The sequence below is a fragment of the Macrobrachium rosenbergii genome, chromosome 28 (assembly GCF_040412425.1).
Source record: "Macrobrachium rosenbergii isolate ZJJX-2024 chromosome 28, ASM4041242v1, whole genome shotgun sequence".
NCBI classification, from domain to species: Eukaryota; Metazoa; Arthropoda; class Malacostraca; order Decapoda; family Palaemonidae; genus Macrobrachium; species Macrobrachium rosenbergii.
In genome coordinates, this window is record NC_089768.1 from 22,120,001 (window position 1) to 22,132,500 (window position 12,500).

Below are 12,500 nucleotides of genomic sequence, written 5' to 3' on the forward strand. Positions count from 1 at the left end.
GATGTTTACAGTTTTCCATAAATAAAGGAAGTATATTTAGCAAGGGTTCGCTTTCTTTTCACACTGCGTTAAAGATAATTTCGGAAAACACCGATAATATAGTTTACCCTCTGTTTTGGTTCAGTATGCATATAGATATAGGCGTTAATCTTGAATTCTCTATTTCAGATGACATAAAAATGGAAGATTGATTTCGTCGTGAAATGCTGCTGAGTGGTTGGTAGCAGATAAAAAAAAAATCTATTCATCTATTTGCCTATCCCTCTATCTATCTGTCTGTTTATATATCTATTTATCCATCCGACTGCAAGTTCTTCAATTCCTTATATTTTCTTATAATGTCTTATATTTATACTTCTTTATCGCGAAGATGTGATACCGTCACCAATGAATTCTCTAAACTTTGATAATCGCCAAACAAGAGCTACACATCATTCAAAACTCTTAAGTTTGATTTATACTAAATCAACAGAGAGAGAGAGAGAGAGAGAGAGAGAGAGAGAGAGAGAGAGAGAGAGAGAGAGAGAAAAGTAATCTGTTTCGTAAATCTCTTAATACGTATACATGCGTTCTCAATACATTCAGAGATTTCTCACAAAGTAGTCGCTTTCATCTTAAGATTCCCCATCTCTTCAGAAAACCATATGCTTGTCAGAAACCCACCTGGTCTATGCGTTACGAAAACCACTCACCACATTAAGCTGCATAGATCAGCGATCTTAGAAATCACCTATTCTCTTGGCGTTTCTCCCCTTCTACAGGCAGCTTTAAAATTCGTTCTATATCCCTTTACTTCCTAATTCCCCTCATCTCTGCTCCTGTAGCAGGTTATCGTTTTCCATCACGCCTAGGCTTCGCTGTCCCAATCTCCCTTCACCCCCCAAAACCCCGGTGCGTTAATCTCCTCATATGCAATACAAAATAATAAAATACTTCACCTTAAGGTATTTTTCTATGTAAAGATCCGTCTCATACGTTTGCAGTAACCCGCTCTCCATCTGGCAAAAAGAATTTAATTTCGATCATTCTCTTGAAATCATGCGAACTTCTCTTTGCTAAAACATCGTTCTATTTTACAGAACGTCCACATCGGAATGTATAAAAATTCATCGAGGCGGATAAAGCGACGAAAACAATTCAGTGGAAGTAAAGGACATCACTCTTTTTTTTTCTCCGGTTAAACATAAAGGACAACTTCTTTGACTGTTTATTTGGCGCGTTCAAACGCGGCGGACAGTAAGACCGTAAACTCATTCGGGTCCGACGAAACAAACATTCAATTACCTTAATGCATGCCAACGCTCTCTCTCTCTCTCTCTCTCACAGGCACGCCGCTTTAAAGGAGATGCGTCCGCATGGCCCAGCAATCATGCATCATTCACATGCAAATGCGAGCTAACTGACTGATACGAGCAAAGGCAAGCATAAGCTCTTTGAAGCCCAAGAAAGAACGCACTTATTGACACGCATGTGATATTCCGTTTACTCTCTCTCTCTCTCTCTGTACATGTGTGTGTGTGTGTGTGTGCATGAGTGTGTTTAATAAGCAAATCTCTCTCTCTCTCTCGACTTGTGTATTTGTGTGTTTTAGTCAGTAAATCCTCCCCCCCCCTCTCTCTCTACATTTGTGTGTATGTATATTTTATTAATTAAAGTCTTTCTCTCTCTCTCTCTCTCTCTCTCTCTCTACATTTGTATGTGTATGTGTATTTTAGAAATTAAAGCCTCTCTCTCTCTCTCTCTCTCTCTCTCTCTCTCTCTCTCTCTCTCTCTCTCTCTACGTGTGTTAATACGCATAAAAATAGGTTAACAGAAAACTAATGATAAAAAGGCACTTCTAATTAATATATTCAAAATATCAGTCAGAGACAAACATTTTCAGGACAAAAATAATTGCTTTCTCGGTTGTGTTGCAGCGATATTGGATTAGGAAAGCATATCCGATATAACGTCCCGATTTTTTTAGGCAAATCTTTCAGTAGGTGTAAGCGTATTTATCTCTCTCTCTCTCTCTGCATATATATATATATATATATATATATATATATATATATATATATATATATATATATATATATCCTCAATCTTATGATACTTATTAGAACTAAAAGTACAGGATAGTGGAGAGCTTCAAACTATATGTGTGTCTATATAATATATTTAATATTCCATTGTCTTTCATAAACAGAGCAAGAAAGCGCCAGAATTTGACACCCGGGCCAAAAAGACTTCCCGCTCTCGACAAAGAAGGGGAAATTAAAGGCTGCGTTGGCATTTACATATTGCACGCTGACTCGACGAATCTGCGTCTCATTAGAAAATTAAGCCGAAAATTAAATTGATATGGAGTGAGACAGACAGACAGACAGAGACAGACAGAGAAACAGACAGACAGGCAAGAAGAAATAAGAGAGGTTAGTAATAGCGGAGAAAGGCACAGAAAGGTATGAAGAAGTGAGTAGTTTGGGAAGTATTCGAAATGATAATATATGTAAACATGAGTAATTGTTTAGAGATATTATGGAAGGCATCGATAAATCGTTTTTTTTTTTTTTTGTTATTCCTTTCGTGTAGTTTTGAAAAATTTCATTGGTAAAATACAAACAACGACCCTAGTGACAATTACTAAGAAAACTTACAGAAAATAAGACCATTTCAACATACAAATACACAAAGTACCGTCAAAACTATTTAGAAAAACACAAACAATGTTAACTTACTTCAAGTAACAAACTCGATCAAAAATATCAAAATTAATAATAAAAATAATTCTCATGGGAAAACATTCTAAATATCAATGATACTATTACACATATTCATTGAATATTCATTGACATCAAATTGCTACGCTAAACGAAACAAACTGTATTGACAAAAAAAAAAAAAATCAAATAATGCTAGGTTTAAGACACTAGTCTGTAACTAAACAATAATCTTCTCTGAGTGACCTTTAAGACGTAGGAAAGTCTGGGGAAATTATAGGATAGATTTATTATAGTGTATCAAGGCTACAAGATAAATGTCGCACAAGTTGGTGGTAAACGTTTCCCAGAAGTGTCAGGAATCAAGAAGTTATTGTGGCTATTAATAATACAAGCACACACAAACGCACACACACACATATATTTATATATATATATATATATATATATATATATATATATATATATATATATATATATATATATATATATATATATATATATATATATATATATATATATATATATATATATATATATATATATATATATATATATACATATATATACTTGTGTGTGATTGAGGAGGGAGAGGGAGAGAGAGAAAAAATCATTCACACGCTCAATTTTTTATAAATCTAATATCAATCAAAAGCAGCTTGAAAGAATGATTCTCTCTCTCTCTCTCTCTCTCTCTCTCTCTCTCTCTCTCTCTCTCACACACACATACTGACATAAGTGAATTTTCCATAAAGTGAGTTCATGGTTACTTAGCCATAATTCATTCATTTTTTTTAAATGGCCATGGAAATTCCATTAGCACCTGTATTATTAGAGAGGGCTAAAGCTTTTATTACGCATCTAAAAATCGTTGTCCCAAGTTAGGGAAGAGAGAGACAGACAGACAGACAGAAAGAGAGTGGAATTACAAGACAATGAGACATAAATAAGATCGCAACAGACAGATAAATAGACAAAGACAGAGAGAGAGGCATTAAAAGACCATGAGAGACAGGTAAGGTGAAAATAATGAGCACATTCAATGGACACATAAAGAGAGAGAGAGAGAGAGAGAGAGAGAGAGAGAGAGAGAGAGAGAGAGAGAGAGAGAGAGAAGATGAAAATGATCACATTCAATAGACATACAAAGAGAGAGAGAGAGAGAGAGAGAGAGAGAGAGAGAGAGAGAGAGAGAGGGGGTGGTGAATTAAAAGACCGTGTGCGATAGATGAGATGGAAATTATCACTTTTAATAGACAGGCAAATAGAGAGAGAGAGAGAGAGAGAGAGCCGGGAGGTGAGGATTTAAAAGCCCATGAGCGATAGATAAGATGAAAATGATCACGTTTAATAGACATGCAAATAATTAGAGAGAGAGAGAGAGAGAGAGAGAGAGAGAGAGAGAGAGAGAGAGAGAGAGAGAGACTTATACATAATTTCTTACCTAACCATTCAATTACATATCAGGCAGAGTGATTGCGTGTGTTCTTCGCATCTGTTATGCAAAAGGCCGGTTACCATGACGACGGCTACTAATTCAACGGAATGCAAAAGCTTCGACTCCCATGAGAGAAGTAAAAAAAAAGAACGCTTGGAAATCTTTTTTTTTATGTTTTATTTTCTTTTCACCGGAGAGAATCTGTGTCAGACTTTGGGGGATATGATGTAGCTGTTATTCATTTAATTTCTTTTTAAATTTGTGCCTCAACTCTTTGATAGATTCAAAGTGAAATAAATGTGTTAGTTATGCACTGAAATTCATTTTTATCTCTCTCTCTCCCTCCCTCCTTTTTATCCATATATCCATCCATCTATGAGTATATTTAGTATAACATATTTTTTATCCATGTATCCATCCATTTATGAGTATATTCAATATAAATTTTTTTTATCCATATATCCATCCATTATGAGTATACTCAATATAACATTTATTTTTTTAATCCATATATCCATCATCCATGAGTATATTCAATATATTTTTTTATCCATATATCCATCCATTATGAGTATAATCAATATAACATATTTTTTTATCCATATATCCATCCATTACGAGTATATTCAGTATAACATATTTTTAATCCATATATATATCCATTATGAGTATATTCAATATAACATATTTTTTTTTATCCATATATACATTCATTATGAGTATATTCAGTATAACATATATTTTGTTTATCCATATACCTATCTATCTATGAGTATATTTAGTATAACATATTTTTTGAAACAGTTTGTTTCGTTTCAGTTTTATTTTGTGATACGTCAAGTTGTAATGGTAAGGATCTGTGTGCTTTGGAAGTGATGTATTTCTAAAAATGTCACATTATATATCAACGGACAGGAATAAAACTTACTGCAGTTTTGACTGCTTATCTCACGTTTTTTTTCTTCCTTTTCTTGTTTCTCTTATTCTTCTTCTGCAGTCCCTGTTAAAATACGTGGTTCATATATATATATATATATATATATATATATATATATATATATATATATATATATATATATATATATATATATATATATATATATATATATTATATATATATATATATATATATATATATATATATATATATATACACACACATACATTTGTGGATATCCTCAAGGACAAAGTTTGTCGACCTACGGGATGTTTTCGTCGGTATCCCCGCTAGAAAAAACCACTTGAATAAAAAAAGTGTACAATAAAATCTGAACGCGTTCGTAGACGGAAACCTCTGCTAAATCTAAACCCCACAACCCAATTAGCCTCTCCTAAAAGGCCATACGTCCTTCAACCCCATCATCCTTTTAGTAGGCCTTGTAAATGGATCAACCCCGTGATACTCTTCTAATAGGCTTTATCGAAGCATTTCTCATAACTTCCTTTTCTACTTCTTTATGCAAATTACTTCAGTAAAGGAAAACAGCGAAAAATTAAATAAGAGGAAATAAGAAGGAGTCAGATTTCTTCTCCTTTGTGCAAATTACATCAGTAAAAATAAAAGAAAACAGCAAAAACTTAAATAAGAGGAAATAAGAAGTGGAGTGAGATTTCTTCTCCTTACGCAAATGACATCAGCAAAAGAAAACAGCGGAAGATTAAATAAGAGGAAATAAGAAGTGGAGTCACATTTCTTCTTTTTGCAAATAGCATCAGTAAAAGAAACAGCGAAAAATTAAATAAGAGGAAATAAGAAGTGGAGTCAGGTTTGTTTCTGTGAGTGTTGGTCAGTTTCGTGGTAGGGATGGTGTGCTCTTGAAAAGCGTGTTGAAAATCTTTTCTTAAAAGTTATTTAATGTTTCAGGTTACTGTCAGTTAAGATTTTATTCATAATGGTCTTTATCTTGATAGTACAGCAGTGCTACTAGTTTATCTACATCTCTGGAATGACCAAGGTAGGAAGACAAGGTGTCTGAAAACAGTCTTAGTAACTTCTCAACATAATGGCAATATGAATAAAAGTTTACCTAAGGAAAACTTAGTTTCGTGTAATTAATAATAATAATAATAATAATAATAATAATAATAATAATAATAATAATAATAATAATAATAATAATTTTTTTTTTTGGTCTATCACAGTCATCCTATTCGACTGGGTGGTTTTTATAGTTTGGGGTTCCGGGTTGCATCCTGCCTCCTTAGGAGTCCATCACTTTTCTCAATATGTACACTGTTTCTAGTTGCACACTCTTCTGCATGAGTCCTGGAGCCACTTCGGCATCTAGTTTTTCCAGATTCCTTTTCAGGGATCTGGGGATCGTGCCTAGCTTTCCTATGATTATGGGTACAATTTCCACTGGCATATTCCATGTCCTTCTTATTTCGATTTTCAGGTTTTGATACTTATCAATTTTTTCTCTTTCTTTCTCATCTACTCTGATGTCCCATGGCATTGCGATATCAGTGAGTGATACTTTCTTCTTGATTTTATCAATCAACGTCACGTCTGGTCTATTGGCACATATCACCCTATCTGTTCTGGTACTGTAATCCCAGAGGATCTTTGCCTGATCGTTTTCTATCACTTCCTCGGGTTGGTGTTCGTACCACTTATTATTGCAAGCTAGCTGGTGTTTCTTGCACAGGCTCCAGTGGAGGGCTTTTGCTACTGAATCATGCTTCTTTTTGAACTGGTTCTGTGCAAGCACCGGACATTCGCCTGCTATGTGGTTTATGGTCTCCTCTTCCATATTGCACTTCCTGCATATGGGTGAGATGTTATTTCCATCTATTGTTCTTTGAACGTATCTGCTTCTTAGGGCCTGTTCTTGTACCGCTGTTAGCATTCCTTCTGTTTCCTTCTTGAGTTCTCCCCTCTGTAGCCATTGCCACGTTTCATCGCTGGCCAGTTCTTTTGTCTGCCTAATGTACTGCCCGTGCATTGGTTTGTTGTGCCATTCCTCTGTTCTGTTTTTCGTTCTCCTGTCTCTGTATATTTCTGGGTCTTCGTCTACTTTTATCAGTCCTTCTTCCCATGCACTCCTTAGCCACTCGTCTTCACTGGTTTTCATATATTGCCCCAGTGCTCTGCTCTCGATGTTGACGCAGTCCTCCATGCTTAGTAGCCCTCTCCCCTTTTCCTTTCTTGTAATGTATAGTCTGTCTGTATTTGCTCTTGGGTGTAGTGCTTTGTGTATTGTCATGTGTTTCCTAGTTTTCTGGTCTATGCTGCGGAGTTCAGCCTTCGTCCACTTCACTACTCCTGCGCTGTATCTGATTACTGGTACTGCACATGTGTTTATGGCTTTTGTCATGCTTCCGGCGTTGAGTTTTGACTCGAGTATCGCCTTAAGTCTCTGCATATATTCTTTCCTGGTCGTGTCCTTCATCTCTTGGCGTTCTATCTCCTCTCCTTCTATTATTCCCAGGTATTTGTATCCTGTCTCGTCTATGTGTCTGATGCTATAACCGTCTGGTAGCTTTATCCCTTCAGTCCTTGTTACTTTGCCTTTTTGTATGTTGACCAAGGCGCATTTTTCTATTCCAAACTCTATCCTGATGTCCCCAGATACAATTATTATTATTATTATTATTATTATTATTATTATTATTATTATTATTATTATGCATATATATATATGTACATATACGTATGTATACATATATATGAAGGTGAGTGTGCAAAGACTAAATAATACAAAGGCTTCACCAAGGTAACGTACATAAGGAAATATAATACTCAGTAGCTAGTTCAATGCATGATAGAGATTTTGGTCATGGGGATGTGAATATGATCATGACGAACTGAGAGTTACACTTTAGAAAATAAGTACATTACATCAGATTGGGCAATTTCCTTAGGATGACGAAAACAGAGACCTGGTGAAGCAGATTAAGTAGCACTGAGTGTGATACAAAGCAGTGTATTATGATGGATAAAAGAATTGAATTGTATATATATATATATATATATATATATATATATATATATATATATATATATATATATATATATATATATATATATATATATGTATATATGTGTATATATACATATATATATATATTACATATATAAAATATATATATATATATTATATATATATATATATATATATATATATAAATCTATATCTATCTATCTATCTATCTATCTATCTGTATATATATATGCATGTGTGTCTGTGCGACAGCTAACCGAAGTTTACTAACCACAAACTTTCAAGACGGAATTCAAATCACCCGCCGTAGGATCGAATCATGGGTACAGTAATAGCACTGATAATGAAACTATTAATGAAAACTTTTGGGAAGATGGTAATACTCTTGCAGCGGTGCAGTAACACATGTGGGACTTTGCTACTTTCGTTTCCTCTTAAGGGCTATTAAAGTTTTTCAAGGTCAACGTCCATAGGGGAATAAGAAGAGGAGAATGACAAAGTAACTCATCGTAGATTGTAGTTTTATGTTAATAATAATAATATGGTAGTAGTTGTTATTATAGTAGTATACTAGTTGTTGATGTTATAATAATAATAATAATAATAATAATAATAATAATAATAATAATAATAATAATAAAATAGTAGTTATTGATGTTATAATAATAATAATAATAATAATAATAATAATAATAATAATAATAATAATAATAATAATAGCATAACCCAGGTTGGAGATGAAAAACCGAAGACCACTGAGCAAAAAAAAAAGAAGTAATTAATGCGCCGAAGTTTCTTCGGCGCAATCGAGTTTTCTGCACAGCCGCTACAGCGTATAATCAAGGCCACCGAAAATAGATCTGTCTTTCGGTGGTCTCGGTATAATGAAGTGTGAACCGCGGCCCGTGAAACTTTAACCACGGCCCGGTGGTGGCCTGTCCTATATCTTTGCCAGAAGCACGATTATGGCTAACTTTAACCTCAAATAGAATAAAAACTACTGAGACTAGAGGGCTGCAATTTGGTATGTTTGATGACTGGAGGGTGGATGATCAACATACTAATTTGCAGCCCTCTAGCCTCAGTAGTTTTTAAGATATGAGGACGGACAGAAAAAGTGCGGACGAACAGACAAAGCCGGCACAATAGTTTTCTTTTACAGAAAACTAAAACAACGACGAAAGTCACAATAAAAACAACCGCGAACCCAGGGATTTCGTAACCAGCGTCAAGGTCAGGCTGCAGTCTCGAGCAGATGAATAAGATAATGACGAAAGCGACCTCGATGACACGACAGAGGAGGAAACCAGAAGGAAAGAACTTTTGGGAAACGGCCTCAGGATCTCGCACGCCACTGCCGTTTCCCCGGAACGTGGTAGAGTACGTGGAGATAAATACGAGTTACTGAAAAATAGCCTGAGATATTAAGGTAATCGTTTCGAGAAGGAATCACTTTGGAATCTTGTACTTGATTGCGAATGGTTCTGTTAAACACACTGAGATAGATTTAAACGTTTACAGTAACCATATTCATATATATATATATATATATATATATATATATATATATATATATATATATATATATATATATATATATATACTATATATATATATATATATATGCACACATACATACCCACACGCATACACACACACACATATATATATATATATGGATCGGATGCAGAGTAGGGAGACAGGGTTAGGCAAGAGAAATCCAACTTTAAAATAGGCCCAACCTAACCTTTCCTAGAATGCCGTATCCTGACCTAGCCAGACCTAATTTACCTAGCCTAACTTAGGGTGCCGTGCCCTGATCTGGCCAGGGGAAATTCGCCCTCCCTGGACCCCCAAAGGAGCCTGAACTTCATTAGAGCGTCGTGCCCTGACCTAACCAGAAATTACCTTCCTAACCTGACTTGGGGAGCCGTGCCCTGACCTGGTCGGGGCGGGGGTAGGGGCTTCGCCCACCCCCTGGACCCCCTCAACCAAGCAACACTGAATATCACCTGAGTTCTGTCTCCTACTCTACATACTACCCTTATACAATATATATGCATATGTATATATATATATATATATATATATATATATATATATATATACTATACATATATATGTATATTATATACTGTGTATGTATGTAATTGTAATAACCACAGTCCTCCTCTTATCTTCACGATTTCTTCAAACTTTTGTATGCATGTTTGTGTGTTTGTGTATGTAAAATCGCAAACAAAAACTATGGGTATTACAATAACAATTGTAATACCCAGACATTACGCAAAGATAATCACACCTAAATCCACAAAGGACTTGAGAATGAATCACAGGACCTCCATAGATGAAGGGAAAATCTCCGGTTCATTCTCATCTTAAAAATGACTTTCCGAGTGTAGGCGGGTTCAGAGTCGTGAGACCTTCGGGGAGACGGGGGAAGATGGAAGAGGAGGAGGAGGATGAGGAGGAGGAGGAGGATGAGGAGGAGGAGGAGGAGGAGGAGGAGGAGGAGAAAGAGGAGGAGGAGGAGAAAGAGGAGGAGGAGAGCAAGTTGATATACCTGTGTCCTCGCCAGTTCGTCCTTCACATTCATTTTTGGTTTTTCTTATGCCCTTCATCTCTTCACTATCCGTGAAGGTGAATGACGCGGAATTTTATCTCTCAAATGACATCTCCGAGGTCATACCGCGCAATCTGCGCAGCGATTCGACTGCGCAGAAATGTCATAAATGGTAATTGGTAGGTGATTCCTCTTGCCGATTCCTTTTTCGCGAGGCGTTCATTATCGCTTAATTTCATCTGATCGTCATTTCAGGAAGCTCTCGGTGCTTCCGTAAGAAGGGTCTGTCCCAACCATTTGCTATTTTGTTTTAAATGGTCGCTAGATTGTTGTAACATATATGTTAACTATCATTCTTTTAAAGAGCAGTTACATAGACCAGGGAATCAATTACACTTACTTGATGCTTAAATTCAGAATTTAGTTTTTAGTATTTTTCGTTATTGTTATAATTTCTCTTTTCTTGCGTAAGAAAGTTTAGTGTTCATCTTAATTTGCTGGCATGTTTTCTTAACTATTAACAGGATTGTGATGAATCCTGATATGAAGTTTGTAAATATGTAAATGCCTGTCCATAAGTTGCTGTGATTAAATTATATATATGTGTATATATATATATATATATATATATATATATATATATATATATATATATATATATATATATATATATATATATATATATATATATATATATATATATATATATATATATATATATATATATATATATATATATATATATATATATATATATATATATATATTTCGCTCAAGGACAATATGTTGGGCAATCTGATACCTTTCATCAGTCAAGGTTTGAATTAAAGTGGAGAAAAAAGTTAAGTATACCTTAGTTTTACCAGACCACTGAGCTGATTAACAGCTCTCCTAGGGCTGGCCTGAAGGATAAGACTTATTTTACGTGGCTAAGAACCAGTTGGTTACTTAGCAACGGGACCTACAGCTTATTGTGGAATCCGAACCACATTATAGCGAGAAATGAATTTCTATCACCAGAAATAAATTCCTCTAACTCTTCATCAGCCGGCCGCGGGAATTGAACTCCGGCCCATCGAATGACAGTCTTAAGCTCAACCGACTCGGCTAACAAAGGGCTTATTAAAGTGGAGAGAGAGAGAGAGAGAGAGAGAGAGAGAGAGAGAGAGAGAGAGAGAGAGAGAGAGAGATCAAGGAACTCAGAAGGTGTAAAAGAATTCCAAAGCTTGGTAATACCACAGCTATTTAAATAATTAGATTATATCCGAGTTTTTAAAGAAAAATTCATTATGACGTCACTTCTAATCAAGATCTGGGAACCTGCACATTATATAATCACTTCAGTTGCTCGTATTTTCTTTTTCTAATGTAATTACTCACATTTTTGCGTACTTGTTACTTTAGTTTGCTAGTTATTCTTACTTCTTAGTCTACAGTTTTCGCTTGTTATCAAAATTTCTATTTGATTTACTCTCATTTCTCTCTGATATATATATATATATATATATATATATATATATATATATATATATATATATATATATACATACATATATATATATACATGCATACATATATATATATATATATATATATATATATATATATATATATATATATATATATATATATATATATATAATATATAAGAAACTGAAAAGGAAAAGTACCATCAACAAAAACTTGTCAGGTAACAAAAAGCTTTCAGCTTTACACGCTACTGCAAACCTGTTTCTAAAGTTGAGATACATGGTATTAGAAACAAATGAAAATAAGAAAAGGCAAATCTTGGAAAAGGTTAGGATGACTGGGCGATCAAAACAATTCATTTGCTTGATCTGAAGCTCAAGAGT

At 34.6% G+C, this 12,500-nt stretch overlaps 1 long non-coding RNA gene across 1 annotated transcript in view; it reads right to left on the reverse strand.

Annotated features, from left to right (window-relative positions):
* LOC136853910 (uncharacterized) overlaps positions 1-12,500 on the reverse strand; it is a 352,798-nt gene that overhangs the window by 35,418 nt on the left and 304,880 nt on the right. The window lies entirely within an intron of this gene.